The following is an 18,080-nucleotide window of genomic DNA, read 5'->3' on the forward strand; positions in this document are numbered from 1 at the left end:
ACCTGGCTTCAGGCTGAAGGAAAAGGAGAATACCCCAGTACAACAGGAGAAGGTTGCTACTGTGCAAAAAACTCCTGCTAAAGAATCAGCAAGAAAAGTACTGGCCACAGTACCTTTTTTTTCCTTTTTTCTCCTCCCTCTCAATAAAATCCAAATACTGCTCCTGGGCTCCTAAAGTTCAGCTCGAAGGAGCTGAGACACCTCCTTTCAAAATATCATTTCCACAGAGATTATGTAGCCTGCTCCAGACAGCCAAGTCCTCTGTACAAAACTTCATCTGCCATCAGAAGTCTGTACCTGTCCGAGGGCGCTGGCACTGGGCCACCACACAGAGAGACCTGGACAGGCTGGAGAGTTGGGCAGAGGAACCTGATGAAATTCAACAAGGGCAAAGTGCTGCACCTGGGGAGGAATAACCCCCTGCACCAGGACAGGTTGGGGCTGACCTGCTGGAGAGCAGCTCTGCGGAGAAGGACCTGGGAGTCCTGGGGGACAACAGGATGCCCATGAGCCAGCAATATGCCCTGGTGGCCAAGAAAGCCAAGGGCATCCTGGGGGGCATCAAGAAGAGTGTGACCAGCAGGTGGAGGGAGGTCATCCTGCCCCTCTGCTCTGCCCTGGGGAGGCCCCATCTGGAGCAGTGGGACCAGTTCTTCTGGGCTCCCCAGTTGCAGAAGGACAGGGAACTGCTGGAGAGGGTCCAGCAAAGGGCTACAAAGATGCTGAGGGGCCTGGAGCATCTCTCTGCTGAGGAAAGGCTGAGGGACTTGGGTCTGTTTAGTCTGGAGAAGAGAAGACTGAGGGGGGATCTGATCAACACCTAGCAATCCTTCAAGGGTGGGTGTCAGGAGGATGGGGCCAGTCTTTTTTCAGAGGTGCCCAGGGACAGGACAAGAGGGAACGGGCACAAACTGGAACATGGGAATTTCCATCTCAACATGAGGAGGAACTTGTTTGCTGTGAGGGTGGCAGAGCCCTGGAAGAGGCTGCCCAGAGAGGTGGTGGAGTCTTCTTCTCTGGAGACATTCCAAACCTGCCTGGACATGCTCCACGTGGGACCTGCTCTGGCAGGGTGTTGGAGGAGATGATCTCCAGAGGTCCCTTCCAACCCCATATCATTCTGGGATTCTGTGATTAAGCCAAATATCCAGCATAACCTAGGTCTGTAAATTCAGCATCCTCACAGAGGCCTCCAAAGGAGCTGATCCCACAGACAGACACAAGCTGATGAAACGGACGCAAACAGCATCAAGCTGAAAGAAACATCTACAGTGTCTGTTTCTGTGTTTCATAACACAAATAAAAGCAGAAATGGATAAAAGCAGAAATAATCCTAAGGACAGAAGCCAGAACTCCCGGCTGCTGGCACCTGAGCACCCTATTACGCTTCTGCAACTCAGCATGATGGTTTTTTTGAACATCCTTCTAGTTCTTCCCCATTATTTTATTGCAGTCATGCAAGAATTCTCATCTTGGCCACATGAAGCAAAAGGAAACTGGATGCGGAATTCAGATTTGCCATTGTATAGCACACAACCGAAACAAATCCAAATCCAGCGGTGCTTATTAATGGCCAGATCACAGAAATTAAGAACAAAAACTAGAAGTCACGTAGCATTTAGAAATCAAGAGCAACTTTGATTGCGTTGTGTGAAATGATCAATTCCACAGATCTCTGGCGAGGCAGAGTCTGTCTGTTCCCCACTCACTTCTCAGAAGGGAACACAGAGGCTTCAGAAAGTTTCACCCTGTGGTTGGTTTGTGTCGTCTTTCATCCCAGCATCTGCCGCCTGCAATTCATTCGCCCTCCACGGCCTTTCGGCTGGAGCTGGACGGAATGAGTGAGTCAATTAACCCAGAGTTTACACAAAAGAAACGTGAAAGCAAGAGACTGCCTTTAATCAGATCGATCCACTGAGCAGCTTCACCACACTCAACTTCTCTTTTTCTAAATATATTTTTCTTTAACTTAGTAGACTAACAAGTAATTTAGTAAAAACTATCCAAGAGAACAATTCACAGGCAATTTCCAGCCTAAAAAAAAACCCTAAGATCTGAGCCAATTCCATAAAATACAGCCAATGACACTGTTCAGTAGATGAAAATGGTCCCCTCAATGTACAGCCCCCCTTTTTTTGGTAATGTGCTTCGGAAAAGTATAATACAAAGCATTTCATGCAGAACTTACGGTGCCTGCATTTTGAAAGACTACGGGAAAACCTATCTCGGAAGAGATACGCAGGGACACGGGAGCAATCAGTGTGACCCACAAGCTGCCAGTGATAAATTGTGCCGAGAGGACAAAGGTAACAGCGGCAACCAGAAGATTTTTTTTTTTATTATTATTATTTGGAGACAAAGAGACTTTTGAGCCGGGTGATTTCCTCACCACCATCATCTGCCTCTTTACAGATTATTTGCCTTCTCTGAACATTTCCAAGCACGGAAAACAAAAAGATGAATAAAAGGACAAACCAGAAGAGATGCTACTGCACAAACCCACAGAGATGATGCTTTTGCCTGACCTGTTGGAGGAGGTTTGATTTTTATTCATATGCTATGAAAGTGAAGAGTAATAAAGAATCAAAATAGCTAGTAGTGACTTCACCCTTGTTCTCTGCTGTTCATGCTAAAATATCTCCTTTTATTCCCCTCCATATATTCCATGTATTCCTCTGATCTAGGTTTATTTTTTCCTACCCCTAATCCCACTAAAAGCTTTAGGCTTGAACCTAAAGCGTTAACTGAAAAGAGAACTGCTGTGAAAGAGTCCAATATCAGTAAAGGAGAAGTGTAGTTTGTGGATACACAGCTTCCCTTCCCAGTCTGACTTCTCTTAATAACCCAGTACCTTCTTTCAATGGAATCCAAAGCTTCGGTTGCATAAATGATTAGATCTAACCATCTTTAATTTGAAACTTAAAATAATTTAAGGACAAAGCATCGTAAAGGACTTGTAGGGCATACAAAGCTACCTTTCAATTCTAATTCAATAGTATTAAAGAGTCAATATTACATATATTGTATATAAAAATACAATATACTTTCAATATATATAATTCAATATATACACTCATAAGAACTCCAGGTTATCTGTATGTGCTAAATAAGACATTAAAAATCAGAGGCTACCTCTATTTTGCTTTTCTCTGAGAATTGTTCGTATTTTATTCCTCAATCTACAAATGGTGACATTTCTTTTAAGTGATACTACATGGGTTTGCAGTTCTACAATCAGGATGCTCTAACACATGTCAACTGAGATTTCCTATTTTCCTGTACTCATTGTGTTACCCCCTTCACATTTGCAAAATTAGCTCAGCACAACGTTTGATTATTAGAATGGAGTTGTAAAAATAACTCCCAGTGAAATTTTGATTATATGTTCAAGATACGTAACTCAGACTTAATTCCCCCCCACCCCATTTCAGCATTCAATGAATTGACATCCCTTCAATTAAAAAAACCAAATAAATCAAAAGTTAAATAACTGAATACCACAAATGCTTACTGTAATAAAAAATAAAAAGAACAAACGTATTTTATTTCCATACATATTTTAAGAGCACGTTTTGCACTGTATTATTTCCTCTTCGGTTCACGTTCAACTATTTGATTACATCAGCACCTCAAAATGATGTTAGAAGAGGTGAAGCTTGCCAGAGAACTTCACTTGGGAAACATAAAGGCACAGTCAGCATATTTGGCTGCTGAAAAATAAGGCTACAGACAAATGACATACTAGAGAAAATAAACATACCCCAGACTGGAAGGAAGAAAAAGGTTTCATTTTGATCCATCTTGGGCATTTTCAGCGTTTCTACAGGAATACCACAGACAAAAAGCAGCGGAGGGTCCTTTCAAAACAAACCTGGGTTAACACAGACATTAATACATTTTGCTTTTTCCCCACAGGAAAGAACCCAGGCTGTGGGATCCAGGGAAAACACGGGGGATCTGGTCTTGGTGGAGTTTGAGGATGATCCATGGGATTTAGGTCCTACCAGCACGGGATGGAGAGCATGGCTTTCCTTAAGTCAGCCAAGCAGAACCTTTCTCTCAGTCTGTGCTCCCCCCACTCCCCACTTGCAATTTCTTTACTAGAAAGCTGACAAAGAAAAGGATTTTAGAAGACAGAGGGATGGTCTCAGCTAATGATTCCATAATGATTCCACCACTCCCCTCCCTGATCCAGAGTCCCTCCCCAGCTTTCCTGGAGCCCCTTGAGGGGAAAACAAATCAGAAACAAAATGAGCCAGAAGATAGAAAAATATCTCATTACACACCAAGACATGAATATCTGGAGTTAATAAATCTTAAATTTCTTTAAAAGGGCCTTGTACCAAAAAAACCCACAAGCAATATTCCAGTTTAAAACCAAAAAATGACAACCAATATTCCATTTTAGAATTTTAGACCCATAGGAACATCAGACTTGGAAGAGCCAGTCACAGGATGAAGTGTAAGGGGGAGAGAAAATGCAGGTGCAAGAAAGGAATTCCCTGGTCTGGGATTACTGGGAGGGGGAGGAACCACAAAACCGCATGCACAAATTAAAAAAATAACCTATTTTCACATCTTCATAAATCAAATAAGCAAAACCCATCATGGCTCTTTGAGTTTCAAACTTGGAGACACATTATGCAGCAGTTTATTGAGGAGATTCAAAGTAGTTTGGAAAGAGTTAAATCTTTTCAGAGGAATCCTAGATGCGAACTGTAAAACTTTTGTCCCTTCCGCTGCTCCGACCTGCTCCCTCCCTCACTTCATTCCTCACACTAATTCCTCTCACTTTCCAACGAGAATCCAAGTTCCTAATAGGCTCCTGAGCATATTTTCTATTCTCTGGTCTAACAGTCTGTTACCAAAATAACTTTTCTTTTCTTCCAGTGTCACTTTTGGACCATTTCCTACTCTCATTATATAAACCACAGACTTCTACTTTAAAAGGGAATCTCGTTTTTTATCACAGGAAGTCGATTCCCCGGGGGAAAAAAAAAACCAAAACATCAAGAAGTCTGCAGTGTGTTTAAATAAGACCCAGCATCAGCTGATGCCAGGCAGAGTTTGGATTTTTAGGAGCACTGTACGAAATTATGTGTGGCAATCCACCCTCAAACGGCCTTTTTAAAAGGTTTTTAATGCAAAAAGGAAAAGCACCCCACATATAATACCTCCAGAGGGGCTATAAATGGGATTTGGGGGGCAAGAAACACAAATAAGGGAGGAAAACAGCAGCACGGGTTGGATGCAAGTTCAGAGAGAAGGTCGGAGGAGCGCAGGAGGGCAGCAGAGTAGAACCTGTACCACAAACAGCTCATGGTAATGAAAAAAAAAGCCCCAAAATCAGCACTTTAGAACTAAAGGCCTTTGTCAAAGGCGTAAGGAGATTTAACATACAACGCGGCTATCGGCTGCGAGTTGACAAATTCAGCTTTTCTTGTTTAGTGCATCACAACCATTTCCTAATCCATCCTTACCTGACCGTGACTGCAGGGGATTCTGCTGGCAAAGAGGAGTTAATAAACTCCGCAGGCTGGATTAAACCGGAAAATCCTAGGGAAGTTACCATCCCCAGCAATAACCAGTACTGGATGCAGAGGAGCCTGCCAGAGTCCTGTTTAGAGACCAGTATGGACGGATGTGCCCACAGGGTGAGTCCCTTAGCAATAGCAGTGATTACTGGTAATTTGCCAAATTAAAAATATTAGCCAGGAAAAATTAATCTTGAGAGAATGACAGAATGGTTTGGGTGGGAAGGGACCTTAAAGACCACCCAGTGCCACCCCCTGCCCTGGGCAGGGACACCTCCCACCAGAACAGGTTGCTCCAAGCCCCCTCCAACCTGGCCTTGAACCCCTCCAGGGATGGGGCAGCCACAGCTTCTCTGGGCAACCTGGGCCAGGCTCTCACCACCCTCACAGCAAAGAAGTTCTGCCCCAGATCTCAGCTCAATCTCCCCTCTGCCAGTGTCAAACCCTTCCCCCTCCTCCTATGGCTCCCCTCCCTGATCCAGAGTCCCTCCCCAGCTTTCCTGGAGCCCCCTTTAGGGACTGGAAGGGGCTCTAAGGTCTCCCTGGAGCCTTCTCTTCTCCAGGCTGAACCCCCCAACTCTCTCAGTCTGTCCTCCCAGCAGAGGGGCTCCAGCCCTCCCAGCATCTCCGTGGCCTCCTCTGTCCCCACTCCAACAGTTCCACATCCTTCTGCTGTTGGTGGCCCCAGAGCTGGAGGCAGCAGCTAGATGTGGGGGAGCTTTCTGGGCTGCCAGCACACATTGTCACCTCACGTCCAATTTTTCACTCACCAGTATTCCCAAGTCATTCTCCACAGGGCTGCTCCCAATCCATTCATCCCCCAGCCTGTACCAATATTGGGGATTGCCCCGACCCAGGTACAAGACCTTGAACTTTACAAGGTTCACACAGGCAAACATTAGACACGACATTAACATCTGCCCACAGAGAAAAATTAAGAGAGGTTCGAGATCATTCTCTGCCCCTGTTCTTAACTGCCCAGGCACAAGCCAGGTCTGGTCCGGACATCATACACTCATACTAACCTGTGCTTGGGACATCAGGTCCTTTAGGGAAATCAAGCCTTATTTCGGTGTTTACCGGCTCACGGGTCACACACTCCCAATACAGGGACCAATGCAGATCAATAACTGGGCATCATCGCAAAGCGTGGGCAACGGACTGTGTTTGCCTGCACCCACCAACACAGACATGCATAAGACCTCCCAAGTTTCTTTATGTTCCCCAACTCTTTCAAAATCATATTTATTCATTCCAGGAGAGGGAAGTCTCACAGAAGCTGCCAGCAAAGGAATACAACGCATCAAAATAATAGAGAATACCATGAGTTACAAAGTTGTTATAGTTTTAAGAACAAGACGATGACTACTGATGCAAGTAAAGAACAATTTATGAATTTTTTTTTAAACACCATTAATGTTCACAGGCCTCAAGTGAATATACAGCTTCCTTTGGTTTTCAGGAACCAGACAATGCCCTGCGATACTCTTCTATATTAATATACAGGACTATTACTCCTAGGAAAACCACCATTACTTCTAAGGGGAAAACACAAGCCTAAAAATGCTAGTTTGAGGCATCTTATAGGATCTCTCCTTAAAAGTGAATTCCCAAGGTGGAAACAGTTTGGACTAAAAGCAAATAAGGTCAAGTTCCATGGGAGCAGTGCTAATGCAGATATACATCCCTATAAATCCAGGCAGTCATTCACCAATTACACCAATGCAAGCTACTAAGAGGGTCACTCCAGGACAAATATGTAATCCCCAATGTGACACTTGATCCTATTGCCCTACATGCTCTGTCCAAATCCCAACGCGCAAAAAAAAAAAAAACCAACCCAAAAAACCCCATTTTACCTAAATACCAATTAAAAAAAAAATCCAGTCCTCAGAACACAAGATGGATATATCCTTTAATTCTCATGCCGTAAACGCTTAAATAGCTTAAAATACAGTCTGAGAAAAAATACTATATATACTTTAAGCATAAAGTTATCCTGGAATAAAAGTAACACCGCAGATTATATACATTGTCGCTTCATATGTAAATGCAAATTTGTCATATAAAATATAGCTTGAGCCACCCACAGCATCCTCCAGAGCTCCCATCATCGCGGTGTCACAGAATTACCACCTGATACGTGTATTGGGTGACAAACGTTACGACATGTCATCCCAACAGCATTTAATGCCAGACTGAAACCTCCACAATGATTACTAGTTTTACAGATGCCCCGGTGATCCCCTCCCATCATTTCATCCAGGTGCGCTGGTGTAGGTGGAAGTAATCAAAGTAATCCTCCTGAAGCTGTGCATCAATAACTCACTTTATGACCTGTTACTGGATTCCTAACAAATATATTTATGTTACTACTGCATATCTAAATCACTTTAAAATCCACGACTCCTGTTAAGTGAGAAGTCCAAATTACCTAGCTCTTAATATCTAGAGCCTTTTTTTTCTTAATTGCTTTAATTCCTGACCAAGAAGAGAAAGGATTCGCTCCCACCACAGAAGTCAAAAGGAAGGAAGAGCCGATGACTCAGTTCTTTGTCTCATTCTTTGCCTCTTAAATCTGCAGAGTCTAATTCAAAGCCTCTGCTGGAACTGGCTCATAGATTTTTGTCTTCGCTTTTCCACAGTTTTGAAGTGCCCAATTACTTTCACTACTATTAATTAGTTGTCTGTGGACAGCAGGAAAAACTTTTCCGGAATTCCTTAAGACCAGTGCAGATAAGTGTAGGAGCCTCTTTAAAAAGAGCTCTGCACTTAGTAAAACTGCGATAGAGAAACAGCTCTGACAGTCAGAAGACAGAGAGAAGTAGAATCCTCAAGGCTAAAAAAAATAAATAAAACACACACAAACAAGAGGCCTGAAAAGCGATGGGGGGAACCAACAAACAAAGAAAAAAACCACAGAAGCCACCAAACCCCAAATCAACAACAACAAAAAGGAAAGTTCCAAACTGGAGATTCAGGTGTTTGGTGTTAACACCATTTCAGTCCCCTAGAAAGGGACTGAAGTGAGGACAATAATCAGGTTACAGGCAAGATTAAGCACTTGGAACTGACCTGAGCAGCGCTAACTACGCTGAAAGGTGCCTTCTGTAACTGCTGTTTGCAATAGAGTTTTCCCTCCATATTTCTAACAGATCTGGCATCATTAATAATGTCACGGAACTGCTCAAGCATCCATCAAGCCATACGTACCTACACAGGAACATGAGAACTTCCCAAGTGGATGTTGTGAGGCACTGCCAAGAGCACCTACGGGCCCAGGTGGACCTTTAGCCTAACCCATGAAGAACAGCCTTGTACCCAACAGGAGAGCTCTTCCTCTCAGTGTGCCTGAAACACACTCAAATTTAAATTACCAATAGAATTATAGAATGGTTCAGGTTGGAAGGGACCTTAAAGACCATCCAGTGCCACCCCCCTGCCCTGGGCAGGGACACCTCCCACCAGACCAGGCTGCTCCAAGCCCCCTCCAACCTGGCCTTGAACCCCTCCAGGGATGGGGCAGCCACAGCTTCTCTGGGCAACCTGGGCCAGGCTCTCACCACCCTCACAGCAAAGAAGTTCTGCCCCACATCTCAGCTCAATCTCCCCTCTTTCAGTGTCAAACCCTTCTCCCTCCTCCTATGGCTCCCCTCCCTGATCCAGAGTCCCTCCCTGTCTCTCCTGGAGCCCCTTGAGGGACTGGAAGGGGCTCCAAGGTCTCCCCGGAGCCTTCTCTTCTCCAGGCTGAACGCCCCCCAACTCTCTCAGCCTGTCCTCCCAGCAGAGGGGCTCCAGCCCTCCCAGCATCTCTGTGGTCTCCTCTGGCCCCGCTCCAACAGCTCCATGTCCTTCTGATGTTGGGGACTCCAGGGCTAGACACAGTACTCCAGGCGGGGTAAATAAAATGGTGCCAAAATTACACCACCGTTCAAGAGTACCCCACATCCTGGAGCCCACCACACATCCGAGCTCTGCCAAAAATCCAGCTTCTCAGGACAACCTGGGCCTGTGTCTCACCACCCTCACACTAAAGAATTTCTTCCTGATATCCTGATAGTAGTTAGGATCTTAGAGAATGCCTGGTACTTTCCAGAGGGCAATTAAAGGAAAACGGTCAGTAACGCACAGCTTTCAGATTTGCAGTAAGATTCCAGCACGCCTGGCAGTTCAAGCTGTTCCGATGGAAGGTACGGGGGGCTTGGGGTTGCATTTTCCACCCCAAACCTTAATCCTTTGCACTGCTTTTATCCAGCCGTGCCACCGACAGCGCTCCTCCATCCCATTCCCGCCCCCGCCGAGAAAGCCAGTTGGATGCGTGTTCTTGGCATCCCCTCTTCCAACTACTTGATTCGAACTTCCCCTTTAATAGAATGGATGCGAGTCCTAAAAATAGTTCTAGAAATCCCACCTGATCACGGACCGTTTTTCCAGCCAGGAGTTATGTTGGCATAACAGCGCGATAAAAAAAAAAAAAAAGTAATGTGAAAGAAGGCTGGAATCCAGAGCTGGTTTTGTTATAGAGGGAAAAAAAAAAAAAACCAACAGCCATAACATGGAAACAAACTCGCAGTATCACACTTTTAGAAGGACAAAAACTGCCAGATTATCTACAGCGAAGAATTCCAAGTACCACAACAAGTGACCAGCTGCGGGGGGGGGGGGGGGGAAGGAAGTAAGAACAACTAAAGCACATGCATGTTTTTCTGCCCCTTTCAGAGAATTTTAAGCATTTCACAAACATCAGTTAAACTACACGAATAAATTTGCTACAATCCTCAGTTTTGCCAGCCGAGGATTCAAAACCCCGGGAGGAGGGGTGGTGGGGGTTGAAACCCAGCACCCCCAGCACCAGAGGGTTTTCACCAACAAATCTGAATTGATCTTATATTCTAGCACTTCAGGAGCCCTAACTCAAAAGCATGTAAACATACTTTGAAATTCAGCTGATAAACACTCCCAGAGTTTTACTTTGTTTAAAGCAACTGTCAACACCCCTAAATTCGGCTGAAAAACAGCTTTTCGGGATGATGTAGCCCTAATGCAATTTTACAAAAGGAACAATGACTCACTCCCAGGCGGGAATGTGTTGGAGGGGGATGACCTCATGCTCAGAAAGAAGCTGGCTTTTTCAAAAAGATCCAACTTTATTATGTACAGTATCTCCCCAACAAGTAAAGTTTGAAAGAGGGAGAGTTTTTGCACAACAGAATTCACAGCAACCTCCCTTTTTTAGCCCTTTTTTTTTTTCCCACTTCTTATTAGTTCTTGCCAAATGCAAGCAGCCTCCTTGCAAGCAGTTCCCCCAGCCTTAATTTCAGCCTAAACCCAGTCATCCTCCCATCAAATTACCCCTCCTCCAGCCCATTTTAGCCCTGGCCCTTAAGAGGCAAGGACAGCACGGACCCAACATGCCACCCAACACGAAGAGATCATCATCAAATGCAGATGGGGGCGTTAAAATTAAAACCTTGGTAGGCACTAGATCTGAAACATTAGTGAGCTATGAGCACTCGACTGACTCGCAGGACAAGCCTACTTCATGTTCAACTGGATTCCAGACAATCTTGCTAAGGATCCTCTATCTGCGAAGGGCTGATTTTTTAAGATTTTATGTTCAGACAGCAGCTGCACGGCTTATCAAAGAACTTGCCTGTTATGACAATATAGAGCCAAGAACTGTTTGATTATATTTAAAAGCCCAGTGAGCATCCCTTAGGTCCGAGCCTGCCTTGTTCTCGGTCCGTCTTCTGCTCATACTTGCAAATACTCGGGGGAAAAAGGGGCGAAGTGTAGGTGGAGAATGGGAGTGAGTGACACAGGCTAATCAGGATTTTAATCATGCTAATGGATGTGATTAACTGCATACTTCTCCCAGAAGCTTCCTGCAGCTACACGAGTAGCTTGATAGCCAGAAAGCAGCATGAGCGAACTGCTCATCCCATTTTAATCTCCAGCTACACCATGCGTGTCACGTCATCCAGTGTGCAATGGTATACCTAATACTTAACCTCATTTCCACCCACATCACAAATCTGCCACCATCATTTTGGGCAGGGTACAAAGGCTCCAGACCTCTGTTTGTCTACGCTGAAGTCTCTTTACAAAAAAAAAAAAAAAAAAAAAAAAAAAGAAGTTACAGATCCAAGACACTGGAAATCCAACCTTGGCAAAGGAAAGCTAATCCAGAGCCTATTGCGTTACACAAACCTGCCTGAATTACACGGCTACCACTGATTTGGGTTGTTTTGAGGGTGGGTTGGGTTTTTTTGTTGCTAGCCCAAATTGCAGGGACATTGTTAGCTTTATCTCAAAGTTAGTATCTCGCTAGTCCTTGAGAGAAGTACTAATTCAGCAGCTGCCACCCTGTCGGAGGAAAATTCCTAAGAGGCCAGGCAAGGATTAAAAGAGTAATAAGAAACAGCCTTTTCTATTAGCGAGGAGGGCGGGCAGGCAGGAGAGAAATCAGACCCTTCCCTCCCCACTTCTAGGGGAGGATGCACATAAAGCAATGGATAAATAACCCACGTCATCCCCCTACCTTCCCACAGATATTCCAAGGGAAGAATGTGCATTACGGAGTTCAAATATACTGTAATTTACATATACATCCATTTTTTCATCTAGGTTGTAGACCTAACACAGTATCTCCAGTGTTTTTAGAGCAACAACTGCAGACATTCTACTCTCAAGCAAACCAAAGTTTACAAAATATGGGCTTGTCTGACAACACTCAGAGTTTAACAGCTTACTCAGAGGAGTCTAACACTAATCTTGTTTGGGAACAGATTCCAACCCATCCCACCAAACCCTTAGCACTACCCCGATATATTTTTTTAAGAGTGCTAAAACTTAAATACTAGTTAAGCAGCAGGCTAATGTCTGTCCATAACCTTCTGGGGCTAGAATTCCGAATAATTTTAAATAATTTTAATATTTAATATTTTCTAACATTTAAATTTAAGAAACTTTATTAAAAAGCCTCCCCAAAAGCAACATAAGACACTAGTGTGAGCCAGAAGTATTTCATTCTTATTGTTACCAAGTTAAAAATCTGCATAACTTCTACAGCAACCGATTTCACTGACCTTTTCTTCCCACAAGAAATTCTTTTACGTGTGCAAAATACTAAGTCACGGAGCCGGCTTCTGAGTTGTAGGAGGCTGGAGAAATTAATTCCCCACAAGGGAAACAGGGGTTCGCCTGCTGTGTGAGCCTACCTGGATGCATTATTCACAAGGGCTGTACTTTGTTCAACCCAGCTTTTACACCACCTCCTCGAGAACCTGATCCAAAGTACATCTGCCCTTGCTTCTGGGAGATGAACCCTCTGTAGATGACGGCAGCGACGATGGCTCAGGCTCGAGCTGTTCTGCCACCCATCCCGTCTGCTCTAATCACAGACCCCTGCATTTCTCTGATCTACAGGCGAGTGTAATTTAATTTGCCTTCGAGGAAAAAAAAAAAAAAAAAACTACAAGAAAATCAGTTCTACTGCACTGTTAAGACACGAGGAAGCCAGATACACAGACATTTGACTAAGCAAGAGATGGATCTATTTTAGTTGAGACAGGAAGTGTAAACACGAAGCTACAGGAAATAACTATCAGCCTTTCAGAACAATATTCACTTCAAGTTTGCCTTTGAAACTCCAGAAGCACATACACAAAACACAATTTTGCTGCCTACAATCAGACCGGCAACAACACGATGAGTAATGTGCCTTGAACTCCTCATTCGCAGAGAAGGAGACTGGAATTTTATCTCCCAATCTATGTCTGGACTAGCAAAATAAATTATTTGGGATTTTTCTGGACCAAACCAAGGTCTAGTTATACATTATTTGGCTTTTAAGTAACCATCACTTTCATTTGAATTGCAAGTAGCTCAAATTCATCTTGACAGACTTGCACCCCGTCTGACCAGTGGTTTCCCTTAGTCATAAGTTTGGCATATGTACAGACATCCAAATTCTGCTATCAGTGCTATGTGCATAGAGACTAGTGCAGTCTAAGTACCGAGCTATTAGCTGAAGATCTCAGAAGAGAGTTTAGTAAACAGGAGGGAAGCTTAAGAACGGTACACAAGAGCAAGAACAGTGCCGACAGTGATGGGTCCAAACTAGACCTGAACTCTGCAGGAATCCAAATCTCATTTAATGGCTCAGATTCATTTATTTCTAGGGAAGAGAGGTAACCACTAAAATACTACAGGGGTTGGGACCTCAAATATAATTATAGCTCCATTCGCTAGAATTAAGGCTGCGTCAGCCCTTTTACGAGCACCAGAAAGAATACGTAATTCATTTGTTTAAACTGAGTATTCATCAGACTTTGTAAAATGAGCTTCAGACTGGAAATCGAGTCATGTCCCACCTTCCACACAGCCCTACCTACTGCCCCTTCAAAAAACCAAGTTGCTTCTATTTTCATTGTATTTCTGTTGATCGGGTTGTCTTGTGCTTATGTCGTTGGGGGGAGTGGGGGGGGTGTTTAATATCATGATTGAAAGAACAGATTAAGCAATATTTTGGTATTTGAAACCTGGACTGAACTGTCAAGTGTCCCCGGGAAGGGAAACGAACGAGCACTCTAAACCCAAGTGCTTCAGAAGTAGCACTGCCATCTCTAACTGACGCTTACCAGTGCTGCAAGGCTTGGCAGACACAGATCCCAGAACTTGCTTTCAACAGTTTATGGGAACCTGTCCTGTGATTATTCACCTCCTGGTCTCCTTGCTCCGCTCTCTACGGTGCCCACAGCCAACTCCGTACAAAGCAGCGGGCCAAGGGCTAAAGCGATGCATTTGCCCACAACGCCACACCACTCACAACCTTCAAAGTTTCCCACAGACAAATTAGGCAACTTGTTAAAACAGATCTCCAGATATCCTGCAAGGGTGAGGTTCCGCCGTTCCCAGAGCCGAGCTGTGGTGTTCACCACTCCTCGGAGCCTGCCCCGGGATCGCTGGCCAGCAACATGCAAACTGACTGACAGTCATTAGCTTTTAAGAAACCATCTGATAAAGTCAGATATTAAAGCTCCAACGAGGATCCGCTGGCATAAGCATGCTACCAACAGCCTTCCCATTTGTTCTTTAAGGACAAGAGTGACTTAATCCTCTCCTAATATCATCTGAGGACTCGGGGGGGAACGAGGGGTGACCCACAAAACTGTACCCATGGCAACACTGCGCTCTAGCTGAACTTGCAGGGCTGTGATCTTCTAAACCACTGACACTTCTTTGTATTATTTGAAATTTCCCTGATGTCATCTCTGCAGAGACACATAATACAGATTTAATAATATCCACGTCCTTCAGTTTCAGAGTCAACAATCACATTCACAAACAGATCAACTATTCTGCTGTCAAGCTCATTATTTGTCACTAACGTGTAATTATTACCAAACAAAACAAAGGACACAGGATATTGCTGCTGTTGCAAAAGCAAGTCAGTTAAGCTCGATTTACAACCGAAAAACCCCATCTCTTCTAGTGTGAGAAGGGCAGAAAAAAAGATAAAAGTTAAAAAATAAAAAAGGAGTTCATGAATCCTCCAAAACACAAAAGTTTCACCAGTTCTTGTAAGGAAAAACAAACAAACAAAAAATTAAGGCACTTTTAAGATAGGCAGCTCTTTCCAGCCAGTATCACTTTTATCACAATTGTTGAATATTTTTAAGTCATGATTTATTTTTCTTTCTCAAATAAAGGAAAAGTTAATCAAGCTACAACAGTGCCTTATATGTATAATAACAGTAAAACATACACTACCAGATGGAATAATCAAGCCCTGGCAAAGAGGAAATAAGCCTTCCAGTTTTAAGGCTCCAACACAGTCCTGTCCTTTCATTTTAAAAAACAAAGCTACAGTAGCATCACCCAGAGCCCTGCGGAAAGGGGGCATGGGGAGGCACCCAGCTATTCCACAAGCTGAAACACAGACAGTGCTATTATGTTGTTCAAGAAGCTTTTCAGATACCCTGCTGAAATTGTAAGCTGGGAAGAACATGGTTCATTAAATATGGGAGTCCAGCTCTAAAAAAAAGAAAAAAAAACTTTAAAAAAAAGCTAAAATAAATGAGTTTATTTGTTAAATCCATATAGGAATCAGGAGAAAGAAATAAGAGGGAGCGACCAAGTAAGAGTTATCAAGAAGCTCAAAAAAACCCCAAAAACAAACAAAACCCCAGCATCTAAATTCGGGTTTAGTATGTTCACAGATCGTGCATTTAACACACCCCTGCAAGAGAAGTAGATTTTACAACAAAGCAGTGAGAGACACTCAGAAATAGCTTTTGGCAGCAGAACAGCATCTTCAGAACGAGAAAACTTCACCGTCCCCAGTTTAAACTTACGGGCAGCAATCCTCCATCACGCTGCAGCAAGCGCTTGTTTGACACGCTTAAAACTACAAACCCTTCCTCTTAAATCAAGTTGGCTCGTCTGGAAAGCGGGGCCAACCTACATAAACGCAGAGGGCTGCCGGAACCGCACCGATGGCGGGGAGACACTGCCATGGAGGCCTGGAGCGCGGGCATCCCACCCCGCTCGCCACACCCACGGCACCCAAGAGCCAGCCGACAACTCCGCCAGGGCTCACCCATCCCTTCCACGCTCCCCACTTACAGCACGAAGATCTTTCCCCCCCCCCCGCTCCCCGCCACACAAAGCGACGCCACCCGCCAGCCTTATAAAGCTGGGACGGAGAGCGGCCCAACACGAAGGATGGCGGGGAAGGACGGAGGAAATCACCTCATGCAAAGTTTTGAGAGGTCCCAAGAGAAGTGACGAGTCACTGCGTCGCCCTTGGCCAAAAAAACCCCCACGTTTCCTATGCGTTTTTTTTTTTGGGGGAGGGAGCCAGCTCTAAAAGAGCTCTGTTTAAAATAAAACACAAGCTGCAGCCCTCCCCAGGACCACCGCGGCCTCTTCCCCTCCCTCCCCTCCGCCCCCAATGCAACAAAGCCGCTCCCCGGCGGCTCCCCCTTGCTCCGGGATCCCCCAGGCGCAAACTCCTCCAGGCAGATGCTCTCCCGGTGCCCCGGGCCCTTCCTCCATCCCACACACACACACCCTCCCCCCCTGCCCCGCAGCTCCCCTGTCACCCACCGCGCCGCAGCCCGGCCCGCACCGGCTCCAACCGCCCCCCCGCCCCCTCCCGCTTCCCCCTCGCCCCTCACAAAAGACCCGGCAGCGCTGCCGGCCCGCTCGGCCTCCCCCCGCACCCCTCAGGCCGCCCGCCATCCCCACAAGGGCGAGGCCGGAGCCCCCCGCGCCCGGCCCGGCGCGGGCCGCCCCTCCATCGCCTCAGAGGGCGCCGCGCCCTCTCCCCGCTCCGAGCGGGGTATCCCCGCACCCTCTCCACACCCGCTGCCCCCCGCGCCCGGCGGCCCTTACCGGAGGCGGAGGGGGGCGCGGGGGGCTGCCGCCGGGACGGAGCCGCCTGCCGAGTGCCGCTCTCCCCTGCGGGCCCGGCCGGGGGAGAAGGAGGGAACGGAGCCGCCGCTGGCCTCACGCCGAGCGCACTACCCTGCTAGCGCCGCGGGCGGGCCCTCGGCCGCTCGGCCAATGGGAACGCGCCGCGCCCGCCACCCGCCAATCCCCGGCAGGGCGGGCGGTGCAGGGGCGGGGCGAGCGGCGGGAGGGACTGAGGCGGCGCTGCAGTGACAGGGCAGCGGGGTAGGGTGCGGCGCGGAGCGGAGGGGGCCATGGCGCTGGGTGGGGTGGGGCGGGGCGGGGCTGAGGGGAGGGGGCGCTGCGAGGGGAAGGGGCACGACTGAGGGGCGGTGGGGCTGAGGGGAAGGGGCTGAGGGGGAGCAGAGAAAGGTGGGGGAGTTTGGGCTGAGGGGGAGAGGGGCGTGGGGGGACATGGCTGAGGAGAGAGGAGGCTGAGGGGGCACGGCTGAGGAGAGAGGAGGCTGAGGGGTCATGGCTGAGGGGAAGCACAGAGGGGGCTGAGGGGATGTGGCTGAGGAGAGAAGGGGCCAAGGGAACATGGCCGAGGGGGATAGGGGCATGGGGGGATGTGGCTGAGGAGAGAGGGAGCTGAGGGAGCATGGCTGAGGAAAGAGGAGTCTGAGGGGATGTGGCTGAGGGGAAGCAGAGAGGGGGCTGAGGAGAGAGGGGGCCAAGAGAACATGTCTGAGGGGGATAGGGGCCTGGGGGGGACATGGATGAGGAGACGGGACCAGGGGAACATGGCTGAGGGGAAGCGGAGAGGGGAGATGGCAGCAAGGGCACTTGGAGGTGACAGGGAAGGGCCCGAGGGGATACCGTGAGGGAACATGGGGCTGAGGGAACGTGGGGCTGGGCTGGGGAGGGTGCTGGTGGGGGTGCAGGGTGCCCTTGCAGCAGTGCTTGGGAGTTGGTGCAGTCTCTGGGGGGTGGTAAGAGCAGGTCCCCTCCCCGGGCAGGGGGAGCAACGCCAGAATTAGCGTGTGTACAGCGCCGACACACAATGACGAAGGGCAAGTGGCACATTTCGGTTCCTGGCAGCAGAGCTTTGCCATCTCACCTTTGGGGACCAAGATGGTTGTTCATGTC

At 46.8% G+C, this 18,080-nt stretch overlaps 1 protein-coding gene across 1 annotated transcript in view; it reads right to left on the reverse strand.

Annotated features, from left to right (window-relative positions):
* Positions 1-17,050, reverse strand: part of MAP4 (microtubule associated protein 4) — a 157,172-nt gene extending 140,122 nt beyond the window's left edge. The window contains exon 1 of the mRNA XM_074157655.1: positions 16,935-17,050. The gene's annotated coding sequence lies outside the window, so the exon portion shown is untranslated. The remainder of the gene's footprint in view (positions 1-16,934) is intronic.
* Positions 17,051-18,080: the final 1,030 nt, after the last annotated feature.

This window comes from Numenius arquata, chromosome 12 (assembly GCF_964106895.1).
Source record: "Numenius arquata chromosome 12, bNumArq3.hap1.1, whole genome shotgun sequence".
Taxonomy (NCBI): domain Eukaryota; kingdom Metazoa; phylum Chordata; class Aves; order Charadriiformes; family Scolopacidae; genus Numenius; species Numenius arquata.